Below are 15,067 nucleotides of genomic sequence, written 5' to 3'. Positions count from 1 at the left end.
TCCTCCAATTTATATTCAGAGTTGTATTTCCTTTAATGTCTGAGTACAAAGTCTCTACCCTCCTTTTTTAGGTTAGCAGCACATCCAGTCTTTTTCCTACAGCTTCTTTCCTTAGTAATTTCTAGGAATAGCTAACAAATGTTTATGTCTTCTACTTCTTTGGCCTGGAGACTCTTTGTTGCTTCTTCCCTGTCTGTACCCTGACCCAATATTAGTCCTTCATTCCTGTAGGTCACTCTTACATTCTCACAACACCAGATTTCTTGCTATTAGTACTAACTTTTCAAGGGTATACACAGTTCTTTCCCTTAACTCTTCTAAATCCATCTTAGGCCACAGGTGTTTATATAAAGCTCCACTGAATACCCAATCATAGCAGAAATACAGGGCTCTCAGTGATTCACAGTCTCGGTCAGAGGATCATTGCCCAGTGTCTGCAGATCCCAGCATGAGAAGTGCAAGTTCACTCAACATATCCAGTTTCCATTACTTAGAGCCCAGGGACTCTAAGAGTGTGTTCTTTTATTTACTCATTCCAGGAAGATGTTCAGGAGTAATTCCTACTCTCCGTCCACAGGATAGGATCTTCTTCACACAGTCCAGACAATCACAATAGTTACCAGTGATGTCAAAATGAAGGTTAACGTTTTCCTCGTGACAAACAATAGTGTTTAGGATCTAGCCATTATCTGTTTTATTACCACATCTTCTGTCTCTGTCCCCATCTTTGCTGTATCATCTGATCTTGTAATGCCTCATGTTCACCTCTTGTTCTTTTGCTGTTGTTCTTCTCTTTATCTAGAGATTTGAACTCCCAGGGTACTTTCCATATACTTGTTATCATACATTTCATAATTTATTATAATTTTAACATTTTTTTCTCTGTGCTCTGTATTAGGCAAAATCATTGAATACAAAGATTTTGTTTTGTTAATTTCTGTATCTCTTGTGTCTAGTATAGTGCTTAGAGCTAAGAAATTGTACCAGTTGTTATATCTACTTATTGAACTCTAAAAGGGAGTTTTAATTTTCAGAGGAAAGCCTTATTTGTGGATCACTTGTCTAATAAGGGATTAATATCAAGAATATATAGAGACTCCTAAAACTCAACAACATTCAAAAATGGGTGAAGAACCCGATAGACATTTCTCCAAAGAGGATATACAAGTGGCCAATGAGATAAAATGAACATCACTAATTATCAGAGAAATGTAAATCAAAATCACAGTAAGATACCACTTCACAACCATTAGGAAGATTGTTAATGAAAACAAACCCAGAAAATCACAAGTATTGACACGGATTTGGAAAATTGGAACCCTTGTGCATGCTGGTACGAATGTATGATAGTGCAGCTTATATGTCAAACAGTATGGTAGTTTCCCAAAAAAAAGAATTGAAAGTAGGGTTAAGAACAGATAATTTTACACCCATGTTCATATTTGTAGCAGCGTGACACATGACAGCCAAGAAATAGAAACAACCCAGATGTCCATCAACATAAAAATGGATAAACAAAACATGACATATACATACATTGTAATATTATTCAGCCTTAAAAAGGAAGGAAGCTCTGACATATGCTACAACATGAATAGCCCTTGAGGATGTTATGCTAAGTGACATAAGCCAGTCACAAAAGGGCAAATACTGTATGATTCCATTCATATGAGGTACTTAGAGTAGTGAAATTTATAGAGACAAAAAGTAGAATACTGGTTGCCAGGGCCTGGGGTGAGGGAGAGAATGAGGAGTTAGTGTTTAATATAATGGGTATAGAGTTTTAGGATTGCAAGTTGAAAAAAGTTCTCAAGATGGATAGCGGTGATGATTGTTCAACAATGTGAATGTATTTAATACTGTTGAACTGTACATTTAAAAATGGTAAATTTTATGTTATATGTATTTTGCCTCCATTAATAAAAGAGAAACCAGCAAGAAAAAAAAAAAGTTAGCAAACTAGAAACAGTTAGAGCTTTGAAAAAGTGCCTGTGTGTTTCTGTTCTTGCTTCTCTGTGATCACTTTGAGAATATGCCTAAACATTTCCAAGTTAACCTGCTGGTAGGAAGTGACTGACACACGGAGGACACTTGAGCTGTGGCAGCTTAGGCCATCCTTAACAAGGTAGTCCTCAGCTGACCTGCCAGCTGACCACAAACGTATGAAGGAGTCCAACTAAGAGCAACAAAGCCTAGCCCAGATCGGCAGAATTTCCCAGTTGACCCATTGACCATGAGGAATAATAAATGGTTGGTTTAAAAAAATTAAAAAGAAAAGGAAGGCCTTACATATTGATATCATATTTGTTCTAAGACCCCATAGAATTATGGAATCTGTAGAGCTCTGTAGTCTAATAAATGAGGACTGTATTAATTTGACTTGTGTAATGAGCCATGCAGTAGGTCAACAATAAAAACTGGGCAGCTCTTTAATCCTCAGGCTATTATACCCTACTCTCTCTCCACATTTTGAATTTTGTGTTTGCAAAGGTAAAAATATCATTTTTGGGGGGTGAATTTGTTAGAATATAAAATATGCTTCACAAAATGAGTGACATACATATGAATACGTGTTCTAGAGTCCTAGAAGTATTGCCTTCTGTTTCAGGGCTGAATCTATCTGTTTGGACTTATATTTAAGCACACAGCTTATTCAGATGTTTTTTGTGCTTTAGATGAGTTTTTAGAAATCTCTTTAAGATGTGATGAGTAATAAGATGGACTGTGGGCTGGACTCATGATTCTGTCTTGATGAAATAGCAGCTGATGGTGACAAGTGGGAGATTGTTTTTTGTTTTGTTTTGTTTTGCTTTGTTTTTGAGGATATGTTTTTCTCTTCCTCCATCTTTGTACCTGAACAAAAGTTCTCATAACTCTTTTACCTCTTCCTAACACCATCGTTTTTTACCAGCTGCCTCCATTCTCTGCCCCTCATCTTTGTTTCTATTCTACTAAAAATGTTAAATGACCAGAAGGAAGCCTCCAGAACAATTTTATTTTGTAGGCTGTATGATTTTTATTATGAGTATTTATTGAAATTTTATCAGAAAAATGCTATTGCAGATTAGTGGCCAGCTAAACAGAATCCTTTATTAAAATCTATTTTTATTTGTATATTATAGCTATACCTAAGGAACTTGTCAAATACTTTTGTTGGGTGGGTAAAATGTTATTTTAACTCATGCCTTTTCTTCAGGATATGAGAAATAAGGTTACCTTATGCCCCATTAGATGATCAATAGTAATTTTGCTTTTTTATTTTGTTACATTAAAAGTAAAACGGTGGGGGGGCTGCAAGACAAAACTGTTGCTTTCATTAACCTCTATCCAGATATGTCCACATCCACTAAACAAAGACATAAGAAATGTCATTTGTGTAATTTTGTGACTTCAATTGTAATGGCATCCATTTTTATATTTTTAGAGATTTTGTGAAATATTTGCCCTTTTGGCTGGGAAGGAATAGTTATAAAAAGTGCTTTCAACAAGAACTGAAGGGCACACATTTGGATAGTGAACAGTAGCGTAATTAGTAGGTCTGGGAAGAAGTGTGGAGCTCTAACATTCTACCACCTATCTTACAACTAATATCTCCTTTCCTGTAAACTAACAGTAGTGTGAATGCTGCAAAAGTCATTCAGATTCGTGAGAATGGAGTTCTACTAGTACTAATTGCTTTCATTAAATATTGATGAAATAAGTGAGTTTGGAATCAACTGCATTTAGTGAAATAATCAAGCACATCAGATATTTGAAAATTGTACTTTGCACGTATAAAATAGTTGTAATTGTTTACTTAGTAAAAGTATCTCATTCCTTGTAGTATTAAGGCTTGCCAAAATGTTTACAGTGTGATTCAGTTTTCAAATATTTGTTTATGCACACATTTTCAAAAATACAGCTCATACATAAATGAGCTCTATCAGTACAAATAATGATTATAATAGAATTGTATTAAAATTTGTCCCATAGTATACATTTTGTAAACATTACTGTTTGTTTAAATAAACTTGTGAAATCTTAGAAAACATTGTATGCATAGCTTAATGTAGAATACAAACAGATCTTATCTCCATTCTTAAGTGGATAATATAGCCTGCCTGGCTTTAAAATGTGTTGAATTATTTATGCATATTTATATCTTTAATTTCCCCAAAGCTGTTTTTCAGAGGACTTTTAGTAGCTTCCATACAAAGCTACAATTTTGTTTGGTAATCTCTTCCATGTTGCACTGGGAATTTTCTTTCTGAAGTTGAATTAATGTAATCAGCATCCTTTCTTCTGTATTATTTTTCTGATCTTCTTTGTAGAAAAAAAAAAATCTGAATGGAGCAATGTAAAAAATGTCTTTTTAAATGTATAAGCTTTTATTCCATGTACAATATCTCTTTATAATCATTCCAAATTAGTATTGTAAGTACATTGAGAATATCAGATCTATTTTATTCTGAAAGACTGATGAAAATTAAATCTCTTCTTGTATTGAAAAAGTCCTCATTTAGCATAAAATGGTTTAATTTATTCTTTCAAAGCTGAAAAAGGTAGGAATCAATTTTGAGGTTGATTTCTTTTCCCTCTACTTTCCCAGTTATTTCATCAGTAGTCTGAAATTCTGACTGATGAGAAGACAGATCTAACCATGCATAGAATTTGGAGTGACATTAATCCATATTTTATAAACATACATTGATTTTATATTTTGACAACCTCCTTGGAAGAGATAAGATTCAACGTTTTCTTTTTGACATTTCTTTATAAGAAATTATAATCAGTGCAGGAATATATTTATAAAATGTCGTACCATAAAAATAAATTATGATGGCTGAGTTTTTCAGTACCAGGACTTCCTTTGTAGATTAGGATGATTTCCTTTGTACCTGTGATTTATTATCTTTTCTTTAGTTTGGAAAGTGATTGTGTAAAACAGATTTTCTGAGAGAAGGAAACCAAGACAATCTGAGGCAATTATTTTCTTTTGGTTGATCAGTGTAGTTAGTTTAGAATATAGAGTATGTATTTGTACAGTAATCTGGGTGCCTTTTCAAAAAACCAGTGTGTTCTTGGATTGAAATGCAATTGATAACTATTCCACTTGCCAATGAAAACCCAATTTTCTTGGCTATGAAATTCACAAGACAGGAGTATCCCACTTTATTATCGTTGTTATTGTTAACTAATATTTATTGAGCACTTACTATGTGCCAGGCTTTTGTCTAAGTGTTTTGTGCATGGTAATTCCTTTAACCATCACAAAATCCCTTTAAGTAGGTAACATCATTATTGTTTTTACAGAGGCAGAAACTAATGCACCAATGGGTCAAGTTGCACATAGGTAGACTCAGAATCTGAACACTAAGTTTTCAATCTGTAACTCACAACTGCATTTTTAAAAAATGAATGGGATACCGTAGCATAACATAAAAGAGAAAACATCACTGTGCTTATTGTATAAATCTTCTACTCAATTTGTTTGAGTGTGTATACATGTGTGTTTTTTAAAGTAATATTTTTTTTTTTTTTTTTTTTTTTTTTTTTGAGACAGAGTCTCGCTCTGTCACCCAGGCTGGAGTGCAGTGGCCAGATCTCAGCTCACTGCAAGCTCCACCTCCTGGGTTTACGCCATTCTCCTGCCTCAGCCTCCCGAGTAGCTGGGACTACAGGCCCCCGCCACCTCGCCCGGCTAGTTTTTTGTATTTTTTTAGTAGAGACGGAGTTTCACCGTGTTAGCCAGGATGGTCTCGATCTCCTGACCTCGTGATCTGCCTGTCTCGGCCTCCCAAAGTGCTGGGATTACAGGCTTGAGCCACCGCGCCCGGCCAAAAGTAATATATTTCTTAATGTGAGTTTTGGCCCAGAAAGTTTGAGAAACTCTGTAATATGCTAATACTGCCTTCCACTTTTGGCATCAGTTGCTGGGTCTATTTTAATGTTATTTATCAAGTTACCTTTCACTTCTCATGCTGAAGTACCTAGTACATACAAGCAACATGCTATTGCTTATAAAAGGAAAGCTTTTTTTCTTTTCAAATTGCGCTACTCTTATTGTCTTTAGCCCAGGTTATGCTCCAGGCTTTTTTGATTAAATCCATTTTACAAAAAAAGCTGAATATTTGGTTAAAACTAGAGGATCCCCAGTGTTACTGCTTATGCATTTGTTCATTCATTTATTGGTTAATTGAGTACTGTAATATGCCATGGACTGCTAGTTTCTGAAGATATGAAAGAATAAAATGAAGTCATTACTATGCTAGTAAAAGAATAAGCTAAAGATTAGGGAGAAACAGGAATGGTCAAGGTAAAGCAAATATTTATTTTTTATTAATTACAACTCACATTTCTAAAATGAAGAAAAATAGACAGTTTGAGGAACAAGGTAAAGAAAAATCCGGTTTTCATCTTTAGATTGTAACCACTAAGTGAGCTGTTATTTTGGTCCATAGTGCAGAAACAGGAAAATAAAAAGTAGAAAAAAGTGAACCTGCACCATGATCTCCTGATTCCTATCTTGCAACACAGGAATCAGAGGAAAATTGACTAAAACAGAATTTTAAATTTTTGCCTAAGCTCTAAGAAATCATGTTTGTTTTGTTTTGTTTTTAAACCTATGTTACAATGCTAGACTATTCACACTCTGTTAACCTAGCAGTTTACATTGCCCTAGTTTGGATCCAAATATTTCGAAAAGAGTAAATGCTGACAAAACCAAAGAGAACTGAGTGACAGAACCATAGAGAATTTATTACTCGTTGCTGAGTTGTTCCTGTTTGTGCTTAGTATATGTTTCTGTTTCTCTCTCTCCCTTTCAGGAAAAGTAAGTGATTTTTTTTTCTCTCCTTCATTTATCTCCTACCATTTGAATGTGTATTTTTATATGTGAGATATTTCTCTCTAACACACACATTTAATATACAACATACATCTTGACCTGGAATTGACTACCGACATTTAACTGTTGTTGATCAGACAGCACTTCTTTATCTCTTTAAGTTTTAAGTGCTGTTTCTGATGAATGCCAGTCCTTTTAGTCTGCTCTGTAACAGATACACCAGGAATCAATATACCATCTAGATGTCACAGAGGGAAAAGAACACTCTTGGGGGTGGGGGAATATTGTTTAAACTTGTTAGGTGTTATGGCTTTTACTTTGTTTTTCTATTTATTGGGCTTCAGTGAAGCCAAAGGAATTCAAGCTTACAAAAAGAAACACATCTTATGATACTACAACAGTAAATAACAGATCTTAAATTGTTTAAATAAAATATAAATGCAAAGAAAGAAACTAAAAATTACTCCATACTTGATTATGTTTTGGATATGTTTTATTGGCTGACATAATATGTTAAAAATATTTTAATCTTGGCATCAAACATGGATGCTGTTGTATGCCACATTGATTTTAGAGATTATGATATAAATTACATTACTGGCCTTGGAAAGTTTGCAGTCTAATAAGCATAAGAATGATATGGGAGAAGTTCCCAATGTAATTGTAGGATTGTGAGGGAAGCCCTAATAGGTGCTTTCCACTATGACAAGCATTTTACATATGCTGTTTCCTTTAATTCCCTCAATAACCCTGTAAGGAATGTGTTATTATCTTTATTTTAGAGATAAGGAAATTAAGATTTAGTGAGGTTAAAGAATTCTGGCAGGTCACACATTTTCCAAGTGGTAAGCTCAGGATTTGATCTCAGATCTGTGTATCAGTAAACTGGTAGACTTTAGGTATAATCTGAAAGAACATTTTAAATTGATACTTGCTTTTTATCTGCTTCATTCCAAAATCCAACTACTTTTTCCTCTGTATTGTCAAAAAGAAAGAGATTGACTTTTTTGGAGAGATTATACTAGACGCATTTCTGATATGAGAATACCAAGCACACCAGAAGGAGGGTTTCCGGTAGAGGATGGAAAACGGAGGATTATAACTGAAAGCTTTAAGTACTAAGTCATGAAAGCCCCTAGACCCTTTCTGCTCTCATGCTATTAGAACTGTGGCAGCTAAGTTTATACCATCCTCACCCCATAAGACAGAAGATTGTATTACTCTTTGGACATATTCACTGGCTCAAAAGAAAACACCTAAAAAAATAAAACATTTAGGGATCCTACTTAGAGCCCACTTGATTTCCCTTCAGTGAAGTCTACCAGTTCACATCACTACTTATGCTCTATATGCTTCAATCAGCTCTTCAGTGTCTCATTCTTAAAAATGGAGGGGCAGCCAAGTATTAGCAAACATTTAAAGACAGCCTCTAATGTGAAAGATGACAAAGACCAAAGTAAATAGAAAATCAAAACAAAACCAGAAGAAACAGAGGCAATTTATGAAGAAGTGTTTTTTTTTTTTAAAAAAAAGAAGTAGAATAAATATTCTCAGATAAAAGAAAACTATTGCATTAATAGAACAAGAAAATTATGCTATGGAAAGTGAATAATCATAAAATAAGAAAGAGCAGTATAAAAATTAATAGAAGAGTTGTAAGGTAAGTGCAGATATCTTCTAAAAGGAATATCAACATGATGTGGAGAAAACAACCTGGAAAGATAAAATTAGACCAGAGCAGGGAATCTTTGGATTTAGATAGAGTTGTACATTCCTGTTGCCATTTATAAGTAGAGGGACCTTTAGCAGATTACTTAATTTTGAGGATCCTATGTAGCAAACTATGTAGCTATTTAATTTATAAAACCCTGAAGAAAATTTTTCATGGATACACTGACCTTTTTAAATTGAATTATTATTTGTTCAATGTGGCATGTTAGTTTAAAATATGTCTGTGCAACTCTTTACGTAGAATTTAATACTAAGTTCAGGAAAGTGGAAGCATATATATTTAAGGAATATACATGTATATAGATGTTAGAAGGCATTTACAGGATTTGTTGAAGTTTTGTTTTTACAACAGAATTAGTCTATTTATTTTGTGTGACTGTGTTCCTAAATTTACATCTTTTAAGCATTAGTACCCTGTATAGCAGACTTGGTTTTCTGTAGAAGTTATCTTCTAATAGAAGTTTTTGAATGACTCTAACAGACGTTAATTCTACACTTAATTCAAGCAGCCTCCAATGACATTATTTTTTAACTTTAGTCAGAAAATGATAAACCGAAGCAACTGAAATGGACTGTGGTTAATATTACTGTCAGGGTGATGAATAATCCTGACATATACCAGCAACACACTGCCAGTCAGTAATCCTTCTCAAAGTTAAGTATTTATTCTCTGATCATGCTAAGTTACTGTGATGTGGAGTGACTATTTAGTATTATTTATAAATGAATTGTTTTATTTGCATAGCATTAGTAGTTTTATCCCATAGTGCTTTGTATTCATTTGGTGCTGGGTGTACAAACTGAGGTAGGTTTAGAGTAGGGAATATCTACTGTGAATTTGCATAGAAACTATTTCCAAAACACCTAGGAAATTTTTTTTAAGTTTGATTAGTAGCAGTAACTATCCTCCTGATTTTAGGCATGGCTATTTTTTTTTTTTTTTAATTATAGAAAGTAAATTTAGTAGAACATTTTAAAAGCAGGTATGCATTTATAGCTTTTAAAATATACTTGCATGTATCAACTTCTGATTCTTATCTTGCCTACGATTTTAAAAGTTACTTTGTGTGTGAATATGTACTATGGTTTTTTACAGTGGATAATGTAATAAATATATTTTATTCTTATGTTCAAATTCCTGTCCAATTCTTTGTTCTCCAAATTCTATTCAATGTGTTTGTTCAAATAATTGTTAAGTATTTGCTGGGCGTCTTTTTTCTACACTATTCTGAGGACTCTTCCAGAAACAAAAGTGAATTAAATTGTTTATACTTTTAAAGACCTTTATAATTGCATGCATGTTATATTTAAAACATTTATACAAGACTAATCAGAAAACATTTTTCTGTAGCTTAATTTTTAGATGGTCTTACTTTCAGAAAAGGAATTTTTTAAAAAGTGTGAATCCAAAATTTATCATTTGAAGCAAGTTTTTAGAAGTGGAAAGAAGTAAATTCTGCAAACAAAATCATGTTATTGTGGGCTCTGTATAAAAATTAGAATAGACAAATAGTTTTTTTTAGTGTAAGAGGGAAAGAAAATCTCTAGTTTTACTGGGATATACATCCCATTGAACTGCATTAACTTATTTATTTTAAAAAGAAAAGATTTTACAAATCCACATACCTACAGTGAACTCATTTTTGAGAAAGGTGCCAAGAACGTATACTGGGGAAAAGACAGTCTCTTCAATAAATAGTGCTGGGAAAAGTGGTTCTTCATATGCAGAAGAATGAAACTAGAACCCTATCTCTAACCATATACAAAATCAAATCAAAATGAATTAAAGACTGGAATCTGAGAACTCTTAACTGTGAAACAAGAAAACATTGGGGAAACTCTCCAAGACATTGGTCTGCACAAAATTTTCTCAAGTAGTACCCCATAAGCACAGGCAACCAAAGCAAGAATGGGCAAATGGGATCACATCACATTAAAAAGCCTTCTACACAGCAAAGGAAACAATCAAAAAGTGAAGAGACAAGCCACAGAATGGGAGAAAATATTTGCAAACCACTCATATGATGAGGGATTAATAACCAGAATATGTAAGGAGCTCAAATGCATCTATAGGAAAACATCTCATAATTGAGTTTTTTAAATGGGCACAAGATTTGAATAGACATTTCTCCAAAGAAGTCATACAAATGGCATGCAGGCATACGAAAAGGCACTCAACATCACTGATCATCAGAGAAATGCAAATCAAAACTGCAATGAGCTATCATCTCATTGCAATTAAAATGGCTTATGTCCAAAAGACAAGCAATACCAAATGCTGGTGAGCTTGGGAAGAAAAGAGAACTCTTGTACACTGTTGGTAGGAACATAAATTAGTACAACCATTGTGGAGAACAATTTTGAAGCTTCTCAAAAAACTGAAAATAGAGCTGCCATATGATCCAATAATTCCACTTCTAGATATATACCGTGGAGAAAGGAAATCAAAGTGGTATCTACACTCCCAGGTTTGTTGGCAGCACCGTTCACAATAACCAAGATTTGGAAGCAACCTAAGTATCCATCAACAGATGAATAAATAAAGAAAATATGGTACTTATACACAATGGAGTACTATTCAGCCATAAAAATAATGAGATCCTGTCATTTGCAACAACATGGATAGAACTGGAGGTCATTATGCTAAGTGAAATAAACCATGCACAGAAAGACAAACATCACATGTTCTCATTTATTTGTGGGGATCTAAAAATCAAAACCGTTGAACTAGTGGAGATAGTAGAAGGATGGTTTCCAGAGGCTGGGAAGGGTGGTGGGGGATGGGGTATAGGTAGGAATGATTAATGGGTACCAAAAAAATTAGCAAGATAGAATAAGACCTATTATTTGATAGCACAACAGGATGACTGTAGTCAAAAATAATGTAATTGTACAGTTTAAAATAACTAAAAGTATAATTTATAACACAAGGGATAAATGCTTGAAGGGATAGACACCTGATTTTACATGGAATTATTATGCATTGCTCGCCTATATCAAAACATCTTGAGTACCCCATAAATATATACACAAACTACCTATAAAAATTAAAATTAAAAATTAAAAAACACCAAACATCAAAAAAATTAAGAAGAATAAAAGTTTTTGAATGGAACTGGAAGCCATTATCCTAAGTGAAGTAACTCAGGAATGGAAAACCAAATACCACATGTTATTACTTGTAAGCTAGAGCTAAGCTATGGGTTTGCAAACGCATACAGAGTGGTATAATGGACATTGGAGACTTAGAAGGGAGAAGGCTGAGCAGGAAGATGAGGGACATCAAATCACCTATGGTACACTCTTTGGGTGACAAGTATACTAAAAGCCTAGACTTCACTACTATATAACTCATGCACGTAACCAAAAGCTAGTTGTACCCCCTAAAGCTATTGAAATTTAAAAAATTTTTAAAAAGAAAAATAAAAGTTTTGATTAGGCCAGTAAATTGGGAAAGTTATAGATCTAGTGTGACCTATCTCAGTAAATTATTTTAATATCTGAGTGTTATCTATCTGAAATACAGACAAGGTAATTAATAGTCATTAGTAACATTAATAACTGTTCAAATCATCATACAATCCTATTGTTTAATTGTTTTAAAAACTTGAGATATTGCCCTCTTTAGGGCATCTTTTTAGAATTCTGTCCCAGGTTCTGACTTGTTCAACAGTTTCACTAATATAACAAATTAACCATATAGCTTACCTCACACAAATTAAAATACAAATTTTTGAGGCCGGGCGCGGTGGCTCACGCCTGTAATCCCAGCACTTTGGGAGGCCGAGGCGGGTGGATCACGAGGTCAGGAGATCAAGACCATCCTGGCCAACATGGTGAAACCCTGTCTCTACTAAAAATACAGAAATTAGCCAGATGTGGTGGTGCGTGCCTGTAATCCCAGCTACTCGGGAGGCCGAGGCAGAAGAATAGCTTGAACCAGGGAGTCGGAGGTTGCGGTGAACAGAGAGTGCGCTCTACCTTCCAGTCTGGGTGACAGAGCGAGACTCCGTCTCAAAAAAAGAAAAAAAAAACTTTAAATCATTTTGATTGAAACATTCACATGAAATATTCAAGTGAAATATGAAGGACTAATATGAATTCTTACATTTAGGGTTGAATTTTTCGTACAGAAAAAGGTAGAAAAGAGATTGAAGATGAGTCAGTGTTCAATGGATAACACTTGCTGGTGTCTTATTGGTAGAAAGGAAGATGAAGATGTGCCAGTTGTTCCCAACCTGTGAGCTCTGGTCACTTGAGGAGACTGTGGGTTTGTTGCAAGAGGTCTGTGAATAGACAGTGTACGTGTATATATATTAGAGACTATCTTACAGGACAAAGTTGGAAGCTGCTGATTTAGATTATGTAATTGACTATCTATTTATTTTGACCCAATGGTGTTAATGGCTTTTCTAAAAACAACTTGGACCAAACAGAATTATTACTACTCTTCTGTATTGTGGCTGCTAATGCTACTTATTTTTTGTCTAGAATGTGTTATAGGTTCATGGTAAGAGTTAAGGTTCTTTTTTTGTGTGTAGAAGTCCAATTCTTCTAACACCATTTGTTGGAAAGACTTTTTCTCTGGAGATGTCCTGGCATCTTTGTTGGAAATCAATTGGCCATATATGTGTAGGTCTATTTCTAGACTTTCTCTTCTGCACAATCAATCAGTGTATCCTTATACCAGTACCACAGTCTTGAGTACTGTGGTTTTACAGTAAATCATGTAATAAAGTCTTGTGAACCCTCCAGCTTTATTCTTCTTTTAAAAAATTGTTTGACTCTCCTAGCCTTTTTTCTTCTTGAGAATGTACCTGTTAATTTATAATTTTCAAAAAGCCTTCTAGATTTTTTATTAGGATTGAATTGAAACTGTAGAACATTTGGGGTAAAAATAATGTACTAACAATATTGAATGTTCCAGTTCATTAATATAGTGTCTTTTCCATTTGTTTAGTCCTTCTTTAGTTTCTCTCAAATGTTCCATAGCTTTTAGCATACAATTCTTACACATATCTTGTTAATTTAACCTTCAAAAATTCATGTTTTTAATCCTGTTATAAAATGTTTAATTCCAATTGTTTGTTGCTAGTATGTAGAAATACAACTGAATTTTGTAAATTGACCTTGTCTTCTGCATCCTTGCTAAACTCAATTATTATTACTAGCAGCCTTTTTGTAGACTTTTTGGGACTTTCTACATAAATGGCATTGTGAAATGAAGACTTACTGCGCTATATAATGTTAACAGATATTGAGAGTGCCTTGTCTTTAGTGTTAGGGGAAAAGCATTCAGTCTTTCGCCATTAAGTATAATATTAGCTATAGGCTTTTCTGTAGATGCTTCTGTTAGGTTAAGTTCCCTTGTCCTTTTTTTTTTTTGAGACAGAGTCTCGCTCTGTCGCCCAGGCTGGAGTGCAGTGGCGCAATCTTGGCTCACTGCAACCTCCACCTCCCGGGTTCAGGCGATTCTCCTGCCTCAGCCTCCTAAGTAGCTGGGACTACAGGTGCCTGCCACCACAGGTGACTAATTTTTGTATTTTCAGTAGAGATGGGGTTTCACCATACTGGCCAGGATGGTCTCCATCTCCTGAACTTGTTATCCACCTGCCTCAGCCTCCCAAAGAAGTTCCCTTCTATAACTAGTTTGTTGAGAGTCTTCATCATAATTGGGTATTGAATTTTATCAAATTCCTTTTCTGAAGATGATTGCATTTTCTTTTTTAGTTGGTTAGTATAGTGAATTACACTGGCTGATTGTGTAGTGTTTCCTTCCTGTGATAAACCAGATTGTGATGTATTATCCTTTTAATAAATGACTGGAACACATTTGCAAATATTTTCTTAAGAACTTTTGCATATGTGTTCCCAAAGGATATTGGCCTGTAATGTTGTTGAGTTTTGGCATCAAGGTAATGCTTACATGACAAAATGAGTTTTGAAGTTGTTTCTTCCTCTTCTGTTTCCTAGAAAAGATGATATACAATCATTATTTTACCCTTAAGTGTTTGGTAGAACTCTTGGAAGCCATTTCCATACTATATTTTTTCTATATGATTTAGATTTAATTTATCTTCCTTTTTAGTATCTTAAGGTGGAAACGTTAAACTATTTAAGGACTTTTTTTAATGTAAGCATTTAGCGCTACAAATTTTTCTTAAAGCACTAATTTAGCTGGGTCTAACACATTTTTATATATTGTTTTTATTTTGAGCCCATTTAAATATTTTCTCATTTCTCTTGTAAATTTCTTTTTCACCCATGGATTATTTAGAAGTATGTTGTTTAGTTACCACCTATTTGGGGATTTGTCAGGTGTCTTTCTTGTGTTTATTTCTAGTTTAATTCCATTGCAGTTGAGGAATATACTCTGTGATTTCAGTTCTTTTCAGTTAGTGAGAATTTGTTTGATGGCTCAGAATATGGTCTACCTTGATTAATGCTCCATGTGCATTTGGAAAGAGTGCATATTCTTCTTTAGTTAAGTATTGTTTTGTAAATATCAAT

General features: G+C 34.1%; 1 protein-coding gene across 4 annotated transcripts in view; it reads left to right on the top strand.

Moving 5' to 3' along the window:
- The window catches only part of LRBA (LPS responsive beige-like anchor protein), a 764,757-nt gene that overhangs the window by 564,770 nt on the left and 184,920 nt on the right, over positions 1–15,067 (top strand). The gene's annotated exons all lie outside the window — the stretch shown is intronic.

Source organism: Chlorocebus sabaeus, chromosome 7 (assembly GCF_047675955.1).
Source record: "Chlorocebus sabaeus isolate Y175 chromosome 7, mChlSab1.0.hap1, whole genome shotgun sequence".
Taxonomy (NCBI): domain Eukaryota; kingdom Metazoa; phylum Chordata; class Mammalia; order Primates; family Cercopithecidae; genus Chlorocebus; species Chlorocebus sabaeus.
Note: the sequence above shows the minus strand (reverse complement) of the source record. Positions and strands in the feature narration are given on the sequence as shown.